The sequence below is a fragment of the Sinocyclocheilus rhinocerous genome, unplaced genomic scaffold, assembly GCF_001515625.1.
Source record: "Sinocyclocheilus rhinocerous isolate Xijiao unplaced genomic scaffold, SAMN03320098_v1.1 scaffold3186, whole genome shotgun sequence".
In the NCBI taxonomy this organism is placed as follows: Eukaryota; Metazoa; Chordata; class Actinopteri; order Cypriniformes; family Cyprinidae; genus Sinocyclocheilus; species Sinocyclocheilus rhinocerous.
The window spans coordinates 142,477-155,781 of NW_015642065.1; the positions used below are offsets into that span (position 1 = coordinate 142,477).

The 13,305-nt window shown below is 38.8% G+C and overlaps 1 pseudogene; it reads right to left on the minus strand.

Annotated features, from left to right (window-relative positions):
- LOC107755626 (uncharacterized) overlaps positions 1-8,512 on the minus strand; it is a 16,800-nt pseudogene extending 8,288 nt beyond the window's left edge.
- Between the last annotated feature and the right edge of the window lie 4,793 nt (positions 8,513-13,305).

Genomic DNA, 13,305 nt, shown 5'->3' on the forward strand with positions numbered 1-13,305 from the left:
CCAAAACTCGCGTTTGAATCATCAGTGGCAACGAAAAACACAGCGGCCTAGCGTGAGGGGAAGCCCCGGCTTAGCCTGCGCTGAGGCCGGGATAGAGTGAGCTGAGGCGTGCTGGACTCCGCTTTGTCCACGGTGAAAGTTGATGTAAACTTTCGATTAAATTAGCCTATTGTAATGAAACTCAATATATTCTTTGGGTCATTCCGAGAACATAGATACCAATTTTGCCATAGTCTGCCGAACTTCCTGTCCGCCAATTTAATTTATGTTGAAAACCTACTTTTTTGAACTCCTCCTAGACTTTAGATCCGATTTTCTCCAAATGTATAATTTATTATTTAGAATAATAGATTAACCGTATTTATTATTTATTATGATTATGAATAATAATATTTATTCTCTAAAATCAAGTTTCTTATCACATGCGACTTTGCTTCTCAAAATGTTTATTTAATTTGATCTGGTTTAAAAAAATAGATAGGCCTATTTTTTACTGAAAAACAGTACAAAAACACTAAATAAGAAAATGATTTTTTTTTTTAAATATGGTTTTATTTCCTAGCAGCATCTTTAAAAGAAATAAAGTGAATGTTGATTCTATTATAATTCTAATGAGCCACAAACCTGGAATGAAGCTGTTGAGGTGCCGGTGGAAAGACTGGAGGTCCGTCAAGCCCCTGGCACACCTGTATTTAGTGAGAACCAGTCCTCTCCTGGTGACAGTGGTGCTCGTTTCAGTGTACAGAATCACACCTGGCACATCCTGAATGCACCGCAAGTGCTTCTTCTGATCGTGCCAGATGTTCTCCATCTTAACCACATCCAGCAGAGGGACGCCGAACGGATCCCTCCAGTTCTTCAGCTCCTGCAAAAGCTGCTCAACATAGCGAACAGTGGTCTCTGCTCCACGGGTCCTGCGGCGGCAGTAAAGCGCCAGCTCTCTCGCGGTAATCTGCCTGTCCACGAGGTCATTCGTGATGACCGGCACCCCTTCATGCTCCAGATGCTTTCTTTTTGTCTGCCGCAGCAGGGCGACGTCGAGCGGGTCCCACTGAAAGATGCACGCTGACAGACGTGCGATGAAAGCCGAGTACAGGGGATGGGTGTCAGACGTGCACCCAGCCGCCAGACTGAGCATGAAGCTCCAGACGTCCAGCCTGATGTAGCTGCTCAAGCGAACAGTGGGCTCTGCTCCACGGGTCCTGCGGCGGCAGTAAAGCGCCAGCTCTCTCGCGGTAATCTGCCTGTCCACGAGGTCATTCATGATGACCGGCACCCCTTCATGCTCCAGATGCTTTCTTTTTGTCTGCCGCAGCAGGGCGACGTCGAGCGGGTCCCACTGAAAGATGCACGCTGACAGACGTGCGATGAAAGCCGAGTACAGGGGATGGGTGTCAGACGTGCACCCAGCCGCCAGACTGAGCATGAAGCTCCAGACGTCCAGCCTGATGTGGAGGTCAGGCCATCCTCCAAACCTGGCCTGCATCTCACTCATGTGCCCATTCTCACTACAGCAGCCCGAGTCCACGTACAGCAGCACCGGAGGAGCCGCGTCAGCCTGCCGGTAACGATTCATCAAGCCTGAGGCCATGGTCCAGACTGGGTCCTTCCTGAGCTGTGAGGACGCTGATAAGAACCTGGCCCGTCTCGTTGGAGACGGAGGACAACCAATGTTTGGATCCTTCAGCTGTGCCTGACAGTTTCCTTGCAATCTGAAATAAAAGAGTGCACACACTGACAACATCAAAAACTTTTGCATTATTTTATTCTACATGCAAATTAAAAAAATATTCCAGATGCATTAAAATTATGATAAAATTACTTTATGACAAAATTGTAATAACTATGTTATGGTGAAATGATTGCATGGAAATATGGCGTTTTGACAATTTTATCCATATTTTCTATGTTGCATTAAAGCAATAAGCCCCTAAGTGCCTAACAACGCCCCTTAGCTGTTATAAATTCATATCCACCAGATTCTCCTGTCAACCCTATTGGGAAATGGCATCTCAGGAACCGCACGCCAGTGGTTTGAGTCTTACTTCTCAGATAGGTCCTTCAAGGTATCTTGGAGAGGTGAGGTGTCCAAGTCGCTACATCTAACTACTGGGGTGCCTCAGGGCTCAGTTCTTGGACCACTTCTCTTCTCTGTCTAATTCATAAACTACCCCTAAATGAATCGCGATTTGTTTAGCATCTCAACCGATTTGAATCGTCACATATTTGAATCGATTTTCAACCGGCTCGCAGTTAATCGTTACATCACTAATATATATATATATACACCTTGCTACGTGTACTATTTGCACTTATATATTGTTGCTCTTTTGTTAGTTTTGACTGCTTTTATTGTCCTCATTTGTTTGACATCTGCTAAATGGAGTGGTATTATTGTTAACTAAAAACAAAACCATTAAAAAACACTTTTGTTACTTGAAATAATATAAATGTTAACAGAAATAAAATATTTAAAAAGTTAGTTGCCAAGGCAACATTTCTTATTTTCATTTAGTTTAAGTTACTCTACTAAAATGTACTAAAATAACTAAAAATGACAAAAAAAACTATATAGATGTATTTAAAATAAATAAAAATTAAATAGAAAAAAAAGCTTTTCAAAAAATTGAAAAGAAAATCAAAATATTAAAAAAACTATAATAGTATCTCATTTGCTACTTTACTACTATTGCTAGTCAGAATAGGTTGTGTTGGGGAAAGGAGATGCCCTCTTTTATTTTAGGGTAAACTGTCATTCCAAAGAGCATTTTACTGGAGAAAAATATGCATATGCCATTGATTTCCCATGATAGATTGTAAGTTTTAAATGCTTATAAAGCATACATCTGCTAAGAGTTATTTTGTCAGCATTAAACATACACATATGCAGACTTAAAGAGAACATTTAAAAATTCTGTAAAAATGTGCGAATACATTTGTGTCATTCCAAATCTGTATGACTTTCTTCTTTGGAACATAAAAAGATGATTTTCTGAAAAATATCTCAGCTTTTTTCTTTGTCTATACAATATTTTTTGAACGTTTTCGCAACATCTTTTTTTGTGCTCCACAGAAGAAAGAAAGATCGTTTGGAACAAGGTGATTAAACGATTAGAGCGTTTTCATTTTGGGTTGAAGTTGCTCCAAAACTATTGCTGACACATCATCTTGCACTTATTGCACATTTTTGATGACAGAATTTACATTTTTGGGTGAAGAGACCATTTCTATCATTCTAAGTTCATTTTACATAATTTAAACAAGATTGGTCAGCAAGTGAACACATCTAATGTTCTGTATAACTTTACAAACAGCATGATTTATAGTTCTGCAAGCTCACGCTGTATTTAACCTGGAACTTTCCTTTAACTTGCCAAACAAACGTCAACCAAATACCTGCATTGTTGAATGTAATTTTAATATGGACCCAAATGTTGAGGTGATGCTGGCCTTCATGTGCTCCAGCCGACTGACGATGTCCCGGCTGTAAACAGACAGCAGCCACCGGCTATTAGGGACGTCGATGGGCTTCGGTGGCTCAGGACACGCAACCGGGAAGAGTCTGGGGCGATTGACAAAGTCTGCACACTCGCCCATGTAGAGCAACAAGCGATCAAGCCACTCGCCTCCATGATTGTCTCTCAGCTGCTCAGCCAGCCGGGAGAAGCTCAGCGTCCGATCTCTCAGCATGCGGACAACACGCATGTCACATGCATACCTATGTGTGCGAGAGATTTGTTTAGACCATGCCAAAAAAAATAAATCATTGATTACACTGCCCTGCATGGGCTATGTTTTATTTCTCAAAAGCATCGTAAGCTAAGTTGATCATAGAGACCTTTGGTGGCAGTGGTTCTACGATCTACTTTAGGGTTACGATGCTTTTGGGAAATGCAGCCCTGCATCATATTTGCTGAATGAAATTCAATACTTGTTTCAGACTAATTTCAGGGTGCTGAGTTCAAAAATAGTGCCTGTTTTGCTCTAGCATGTCACACTTTCTCACAAAATATGATGCACTTCGTAGCATTTTTGCTTTCGGTATCCACATCCAAGTTAGAATTATGGCCAGTGACAGAAGAAAAGAAAAAAGCTTATTTTTAAGTTTTTGAACATACTTGTAAGTTTGTAAGTTAAATTATACATTTCTACAAATCTTTTGTAACAATTTACACTACTTTTCGAAAGTTTGGGGTCAGTAATTTTTTTCTTTCTTTTTTTTGAAAGAAATTAATAGTTGTATTCAACAAGGATGTGTTAAAATGTTAAAAAGCGATAGTAAAGACTTAGATTTAGATTGTTAGAGAAGATTTCTATTTTGAATAAATGCTTTATTTTTTTATTTTTTTACATTTTATTCATCAAAGAATCCTGAACAAATTATCGCAGGTTCCAAAAAAATATTAAGCAGCACAACTATTTCCAACATCAATAACAAATCAGCATATTAGAAAGATTTCTGAAGATCATGTGAGTGAAGTAATTTTTTTCTTTCTTTTTTTTGAAAGAAATTAATAGTTGTATTCAACAAGGATGTGTTAAAATGTTAAAAAGTGATAGTAAAGATTTAGATTGTTAGAGAAGATTTCTATTTTGAATAAATGCTTTATTTTTTTATTTTTTTACATTTTATTCATCAAAGAATCCTGAACAAATTATCGCAGGTTCCAAAAAAATATTAAGCAGCACAACTATTTCCAACATCGATAACAAATCAGCATATTAGAAAGATTTCTGAAGGATCATGTGACACTGAAGACTGGAGTAATGATGCTGAAAATTCAGCTTTGATCACAGCAATAAATTACATCTTAAAATATATTCAAATTGTAAACAGTTATTTTAAATTGTAATAATAGTTCACAATATTACAGTTTTTACTGTATTTTTGATCAAATAAATGCAGCCTTGATGAGCAGAAGAGAGAAAAAAAAAACTTACTGATCCCAAACTTTTAACTGACAGTGTGTATATATACAGTATATATATAATGTGAAAAATCTTCATTCTTATTTGCATGAAACAGTACGTGATGTAAAGTTTTACTGATATTTTCGAACTCCGCATCATCAAATTAGGTAATTTTAGGCCTTTTTTGCATCAGATTTTTTTCTTCAAGATGCAGGGCTGTGTTATTATATGTGACCCTGGAGCACAAAAGCAGTCTTAAGTCGCTGGGGTATATTTGTAGCAATAGCCAAAAATACATTGTGGTCCAGAGTCACATATCAATCATGATGTTAGATTGTAACTCACTGCTCTGTCAAAACCAGTCGGAACAACTGACGGCAAGGTAGGTCCAGCTGGTTCAGTACAGTCTGGCTGCTAGACAGGTAGTTTAGCTGGCAAGAAGTACACCGGAGCGTCTCCGGCACCCTAAGATAGTACCTGTCAATATCCAGCACCTTTCGGACTCTCTTGTGGACACTGTGGTGAATCAGCTGTTTGCCGCAGACTGGACAAAGCAGCTCGACCTTCCACAAGTGTTTGGGCATCCATACTAGAAGGCTGTGACTGAGGAAATGCTCTGGAGATGGGACCCTTATGACTGGTTTTGTGGTCCAGAGTCACATATCAATCAAGATGTTAGATTGTAACTCACTGCTCTGTCAAAACCATTCGGAACAACTGACGGCAAGGTAAGTCCAGCTGGTTCAGTACAGTCTGGCTGCTAGACAGGTAGTTTAGCTGGCATGAAGTACACCGGAGCGTCTCCGTCATCATAAGATAGTACCTGTCAATATCCAGCACCTTTCGGACTCTCTTGTGGACACTGTGGTGAATCAGCTGTTTGCCGCAGACTGGACAAAGCAGCTCGACCTTCCACAAGTGTTTGGGCATCCATACTAGAAGGCTGTGACTGAGGAAATGCTCTGGAGATGGAGCCTGGATGGAGATCGGGGGTGGGACCGGCGGATCGTACCACATTTCCACATCTGGACGAAGTTTGTTGCCGTGAAAGAGCTCTGTTGCGATCCACCTCTGATCTTCTGACGGGATTGTTTCTCTCATCTCATCTGGAAGCCAGAAGTGAACTGGACCAGGATCATGAGCGGAGTCCGAATCAGCTGCAGGAGGAGCAGGATCATCATCTTCATCCTTAGAGAAACGCAACAGAAGACTGCATGAGTAACACGCGATTTTATTTTGAGGCTTCCCGCTGCTATTATCAACCAAAAAGCAGTTGAAGGATGACCATTCAACTATTTATCTGACTCTATTTTTTTATGTTTTTGAAAGAAGTCTCTTCTGCCCACCAAGGCTGCATTTATTTGATCAAAATGTGACCCTGGAGCACAAAAGCAGTCTTAAGTCGCTGGGGTATATTTGTAGCAATAGCCAAAAATACATTGTATGGGTCAAAATTATTGATTTTTCTTTTATGCCAAAAATCATTAGGATATTAAGTAAAGATCATGTTCCATGAAGATATTTTGTAAATTTCCTACCGTAAATATATCAAAACCTAATTTTTGATTAGTAATATGCATTGCTAAGAACTTCATTTGGACAACTTTAAAGATGATTTTCGCAGTATTTTGATTTTTTTGCACCCTCAGATTCCAGATGTTCACATAGTTGTATCTCGGCCAAATATTGTCCTATCCTAACAAACCATACATCAATGGAAAGATTATTTATTATTATTATTTTCAGATAATGTATATATCTCAATTTAAAAAAATGGACCCTTATGACTGGTTTTGTGGTCCAGGGTCACAAATGACAGTAAAACAGTTACATATTATTACAATTTAAAATATATTGAATATATTGTGAAATGTAATTTATTCCTGTGATCAAAGCTGAATTTTCAGCATCATTACTCCAGTCTTCAGTGTCACACAATATCAACATTGACTGCCACAAATAGATTCACACAGATTTATAAACGATTCTAAAGACGAATGTTGCGTTCTCAAAAGCAAATTAGCAGCTAGCATTTACAGTGAATCAAAACTGAAAACACTGTACTGATACAGCAGACATGTAGCGCGTCAGACTATAGCCTATATTTATATAATTACATCACAACCGTTGCCACCACAAATAGAGTGTAAGTCTGTGGGAAACACTGTAACCCCATTTTCATGTTTTAAGATGCAAGTGTGTCTAACAAACCCGGTGCGAATGGAATCCACATAAGCAGTTCACCGATGGCTGTCCAGGAATCTGCATCGGGCATTTCTTTATCTATAATAATAGAATACATTTATGTTCAGTTCAGTGGCCAGCAACCGTTGGGTCAAACTCACACATAAATGGCTGGGGTTGTATTGTACCTCTCAAATCAAAGAAAAAAAAAATCTTTGAATGTTCAATTATTAAATATATTTTATTAATAGCACACAACACATGTTTGACAGCTGTAGAAATTATATTTTTTGCAAAAAGAAAAAGCATATTTTAGCATCATTGTGGCATTATTTTTGTTTAAATAATTATTCGCTTTTTATTAGTGCTGTCAATCAATTAGAAAAAATTAATTAATCGCACATTTTTTCTCAAATTAATTGCGATTAATCCCACCTAACATTAAAGTTTTTAAATATACTTTTATATTGCAATAATTTCACATTCAATCTTCTAATTAATGTAGAAACAACATAAAAACCGTATAATTTTTATATTTGTTTAATGGCATCTTTTTATGACTGAAGGCGAGTATCACTGATACTAATACACTACTGATGTCTCTGTGAAATTGTTTTTTCCCCTAATATTTAACCCTTGACTACAGCCATTTAACATTACAGTATAGTTGAGAGCTATCAATTTTAACATTTATTAAACTTTAAAAAAATACATTCTTATTTAAGTGAACTTAAAACAATCTTCACATAAACCCATTATAATACAAGTCATGTTTGCCTGTGCCCTTCAGCAGAAATATACAGAAATAGAATAAAGTTATCAAACACTAAATTCTAAATTACACATAGATGAATCCCTTAGAAGTGATTGATTTCCTCTTTTGTTATTTTGTTCTTTGATGAACAGACATCACAGCAGCTGGTTATGAGGTTATTTTGGCTTCTTTAAGAGCTGCTGCTGCTGCTGGACATGACGCGGATCTGACACGCATCATGTTTTGGGAGATAGTTTCATAGTTTGGGAAACCCTAATGTAGATTATCAGTAGCACTTTACAATTTAAATAATGTACCATTATTTTGTTCACATATTTACGGAGTTAAATGGGACTTTTTTTGCATTACTTTTGGCAACTGTCAATTGGGATACAGGGTTTAAATGTGAACTATTAAGAAAATTATGTCAAAATACAAAAAAAAAAATCTTAATGGTTAATGTGACCTGCCATTTCTTGACAGTTCCTGTGAGATTGACCCTTATAGATTATGGCTTCATGCCTGTGTCGTGTCCATACACACCCGCTGAAAGAGGTCATACCATTTCCTCTGACGGGGAGCAGGTCTGTTTCCAGCATCAGAAGGCCAATTCCCCGAAGATGCAAACCGCTGCATGCGGGATATCCACACCTCGTCACTCATCGCCTTATGGGATTTTGATTTGGACATAATCTGAAAACAAACATGAATATGAATAAATTTATTTCATTAGAAACCTGCTGCACAAGGCATTTGTTTTCATATTTATGCGTATTTGAATTTGATTATGTTCAAACCCCAATGAAATGGGACAGGGGGTGTCTAGAAAAAAGTTGAAACCCACTAGGCTTAAAATAAATACACTGCAAAACATTTGTTTCTCCCATTTTGATCTTAAGCTTTTTGTAACTACTCATTTCCTCTCGTTATTACAGAAGGGTGGGTGATTAAAAAACTCATAGGGATAATAACCCTGCAACTCCTGTGTGTCCTGGTTTGATACTTAAAGGGGTCATATGATGCTTTTTTAAAGATCATTATTTTGTGTATTTGGTGTAACAGAATATGTTGACATGCTTTAATGTTCAAAAAACACATTATTTTTCAAATACTGTACATTATTGTAGGTCCTCTATGCCCCGCCTCTCTCAAACTCTGTGTAAACTAAATAACGAGCATAAAATGTAAACTCTGATTAATGTAGGCTAATAGAGTGAAATAAAATTACAAACGTTTCAGTATTTACGGCATGATTTATACACATTTGTACATAATGCTGGACATTTCCACCACAACCAACAATGCCCTGTCAATTTTTTTTGTGTACTTGGATACCAAGGAAACAACAGCGTCAGCAAAGCACGTGCTTGATACCTGTGGTGTGTGTGAAGAAGAAAAATCAAGGTAAAAAATTAAAATGTGTCTTATGAGATGTGATATTAAATTTGTTTGATCAGGAAAAAAGACATCGGTGCTGGTTCTGTTATGGCGTTTTGAAGCCTGTCAGACTGTGAAACAAAAAAGACAAAGGAAGTATAGTGCCAATTTTAGGTGTACAGTAGGGCTGTGCGATATTGAAGAAAAATGCGAAATGCGATAACTCATTAAATAATGCGATATGCGATACGATAACGCTTAAAGTGCCACATGCTCAGATGAAACCGTTTTACTCAGCTGTTGCTGAGTCAGTTCTGTGAACTTCTATAACTATCTTGTGTCATATATATATGGTTATTTGTATGTATGTATGTATGTACCAAGAGTTCCTGTAAAACCACAACAAATTCTTGTGTTTGCGCACACTTAAGTGGTGAATAAAGCTTATTCTGATTCTAGTAAGAAAGCACCCCTACAACAACTTCTGAAAGTGAACGGTAGTGTTTTACTCTAGCATTACATAAAAATGTCATTTTAACATTAGATTGACAGTCCAGTGTGTCACTCAGCCAGTTTCAAGACAATCTGATTTTGCATTACATACAAAAAGCCCTCCAAAAACTCATATTCTACCTGTTCTGCCTGTGATTTTGGATAGCTCCACAGACCCATTTCAATTCAGATTGGCAGTCCACCACCCCAGAGTGCCACTGGGCCAATGTCAGGACTGTCTGATGTTGCATTACAAAATAAAAGCCCTCAAAAAACTTCCATATAACCTGTATTTTCAATATTTTCAGATAGCTCCGTTTCCATAGACTATTTTCACTTCAGATTGATAGTACACCACCCCAGAGTGTCACTTATGCAATGTCAGGATTCCAAATTCCAGAAACTCAAATAAATTCTGTTTTGTCTGTCATTTCAGATTGGTATAAAAAAGAAACTTCTGATTTCCACAGTCTAGTTTCCCCTCAGATTGACAGTACACTTTCTCACAGTGTCACTTACACCATTTCAGGACTGTCTGATGTTGAATTCCAAAATAAGAGTGTGGAAACAGGGAGTTTAATTTTTATACCAATCAGAATTGACAGACAAAATAGTTTTGGGTTTTAAAATAGTTATAATTTTATTTTGTAATTATACATCAGATCCAGACATTTGTGGGAGTGACACTGTGGGGTGGTGTACTATTATTCTGAATTGAAACTGGTCTGTGGAAACAGGGACTTTTCTTTTTAGAGCTATTCAAAATCAAAGACAAAACTGGCCATATATGAGTTTTTGGAGGGCTTTTATTTTGTAATGCAACACCAGACAGTCCTGAAATTGGTGGAGTGACACACTGGGGTAGTGGACTGTCAATCAGAATTGAAATTCGCCTGTGGAAACCGAGAGTTTCCTTTTTAGAGCTGTTCAAAATCACCAGGCAGAACAGGTAGAATATGAGTTTTTGGAGGGCTTTTATTTTGTAATGCAACATCAGATCGTCCTAAAACTGTCTGAGTGACACCCTGCGGTAGTGGACTATTAATCTGAATTGAAATTAGTCTGTGGAAACGGGGAGTTTCCTTTTTAGAGCTATTCAAAATCAAAGACAAAACTGGCCATATATTATTTTTTGGAGGGCTTTTATTTTGTAATGCAACATCAGACAGTCCTGAAATTGGTGGAGTGACACACTGGGGTAGTGGACTGTCAATCAGAATTGAAATTCGCCTGTGGAAACAGAGAGTTTCCTTTTTAGAGCTATCCAAATTCAAAGACAAACCTGGTCATATATGAGTTTTTGGAGGGCTTTTATCTTGTAATGGGAAATCAGACAGTCCTGATATTGGGGAAATAACATTCTGGAGTGGTGTGCTGTTAATCAAAAGTTAAACGCTTTTGTTGAAACAGGGAGTTTTCTTTTTATAACTATGCGAATTTACATATAAATATGGTTATATGCAAGTTTATGAAAGGCTTTTATTTTGCTATTTCTCTTCAGACAGTTATTTTCATATTATTTGGAAATTCTACATTTAATATTACTCAACGTTTGAAGTAATTTTCATTTTATTAGACCGTTTTTTAAACATTTGTATTATTTTAAATGTATTTATTTATTTATTTACTCGTTCGTTCGTTCGTTCGTTTGTTCATTCATTTATTTATTTATTCATTATGAACAGAGAAACTGGCTCAATAAATGAATGCCAGAGATCGGTTTTCCTTTGATCTGAGTTTTTATACGCTTTTACCGTAACGCCTAGTATATGCGCGCACCACAAAACAACGTTGCGGCTAGAATGACCGTGTTTTTCAAAGTGGAGGCTGGCCTGACCGCAGTCTTACTTGTGGGACGGAGCCACAGTCGACAGTATATGCAATCCAGCCGAGACAAGACGTGAAAACATTTTATTCATGCATACAGTAGATGCCTCGTTTTAGTTCTAATTATGACATTTTCTATCAAAAATACTGATTTACTGATGTTTCTTAAAAGATTCTCATCACATTTATTTATCACATATTCTTACTCTTAAAAATTCTAAAAATAAAAAGCTGTTGTATTGTGAAGAGAGGCACCCACACCTCCATGTTCTTCTGTTAAACGTTTGGGTGTGCATTCCAGGCATATTTTTAAGAAGTTAGTCCTATTCAAGTACAGTGTGGTATGACATCATGTCAATTCAAGAAAACAGGTTGTTGCCTAATTTTTTCAGAGGAGGTTTATCCGATCAAGAAGTGACGTTTCTTTGTGTTTGAGCTTTCTGTTGTGTAGCCTATGTATAACAATAAATACAGGTGTTAATTGAATGTGTTAAAATGTACAAAATTAGAGGTCAGGACTGTTTAAATATATTGATCTTGTACAACCTTTTTATATGCATTGCAAATGTTTGGTTTTCTGTTGTTTTTGTTGCAAATTCTGCTGATTCTTCACCAAAATATCCTTCAGCGTTGCAGCAGCAGCGGTCCCAGCTGATCCCCTGCCGCCATCTAGCGAGCCTGAAAGAGCTTATTTTTAAGAGGTAAGTTCTAAAAGAGCAAAATCTCTAGCGCCGTTGTTGCAAATGTCGCACTGCGAGTGGGGCTCATGCAGGAAGCCTTGCACGATGCAGAAGGGCACTGAGTGCGTCGCCTGTCTGGGCAGCCCCCACGCAGAGACTGCACGCTCACTGAGACAGAAATGCTCTTGCTGAGAGCATGAGTCTCGCTCTTCTCCGCTCGCGGACCACCTTCAATGAAGGCAGCCCCGCTCTCCTGTTTCTCCTCTCTCAGCGAGCCTCAGAGAGAGAAACAGCGGAGTCAGGGAACTAAGTAACCGGGTCTGATGATCTCATGCCGGCACTGAACCCGCGTGCTCGCTCTCCCGCTGCACTTTGATCCGCCGCAGAAGGGCAATGAGCTGCGCGCTCACTGAGACAGAATGCTCACTGAGAGCATGAGTCTCGCTCTTCTCCGCTCGTGGACCGCCTTCAATGAGGCAGCCCCGCTCTCCCATTTCTCCTCTCTCAGAGAGCCTCGGAGAGAGAAACAGCGGAGTTTGGGAGCTAAGCAACCAGGTCTGAGCGATCTCATGCCGACACAGAGCCCGCGTGCTCGCTCTCCCCGCTGCGCTTCGATCCATGTCTTACACGTGAGGATCAGCGCCCCTCGTTACATCGAGCGGCTCTATCCTTCTAGGCGGATCGGAGCAGAACGCTGTCACTGGCAGCTTCGCATTTGTGTGTGTGTTGCTAAGGCGGTGCTCACAGAGACGGGCAGCTTTTACCACAAAAGCATTCTGCCCCTGTTCGCTTGCGGAAGGTGGCCCCGCCTCCCCGCTCTCATGTTTCTCTCCTCCCAGTTACCTCGGAGGAAGCAACAGCGAGCTCGCGGGTTGAGCGATCAGGCTTAAAGGCACAATATGTAATTTTCACCGCTAGAGGGTGCGTATTCAAAATAAATAAATAGACAAAGGTGTAGTTTGATGACGCCGTAACTGAGTGTGGAATTATGGGAGTTGTCGTCTTCATCCCCACAGCCGATGCAATCCGATGGGACTCGGGCAAAAATCATGTTCATGGATGAGCTAATGATTTATTAAC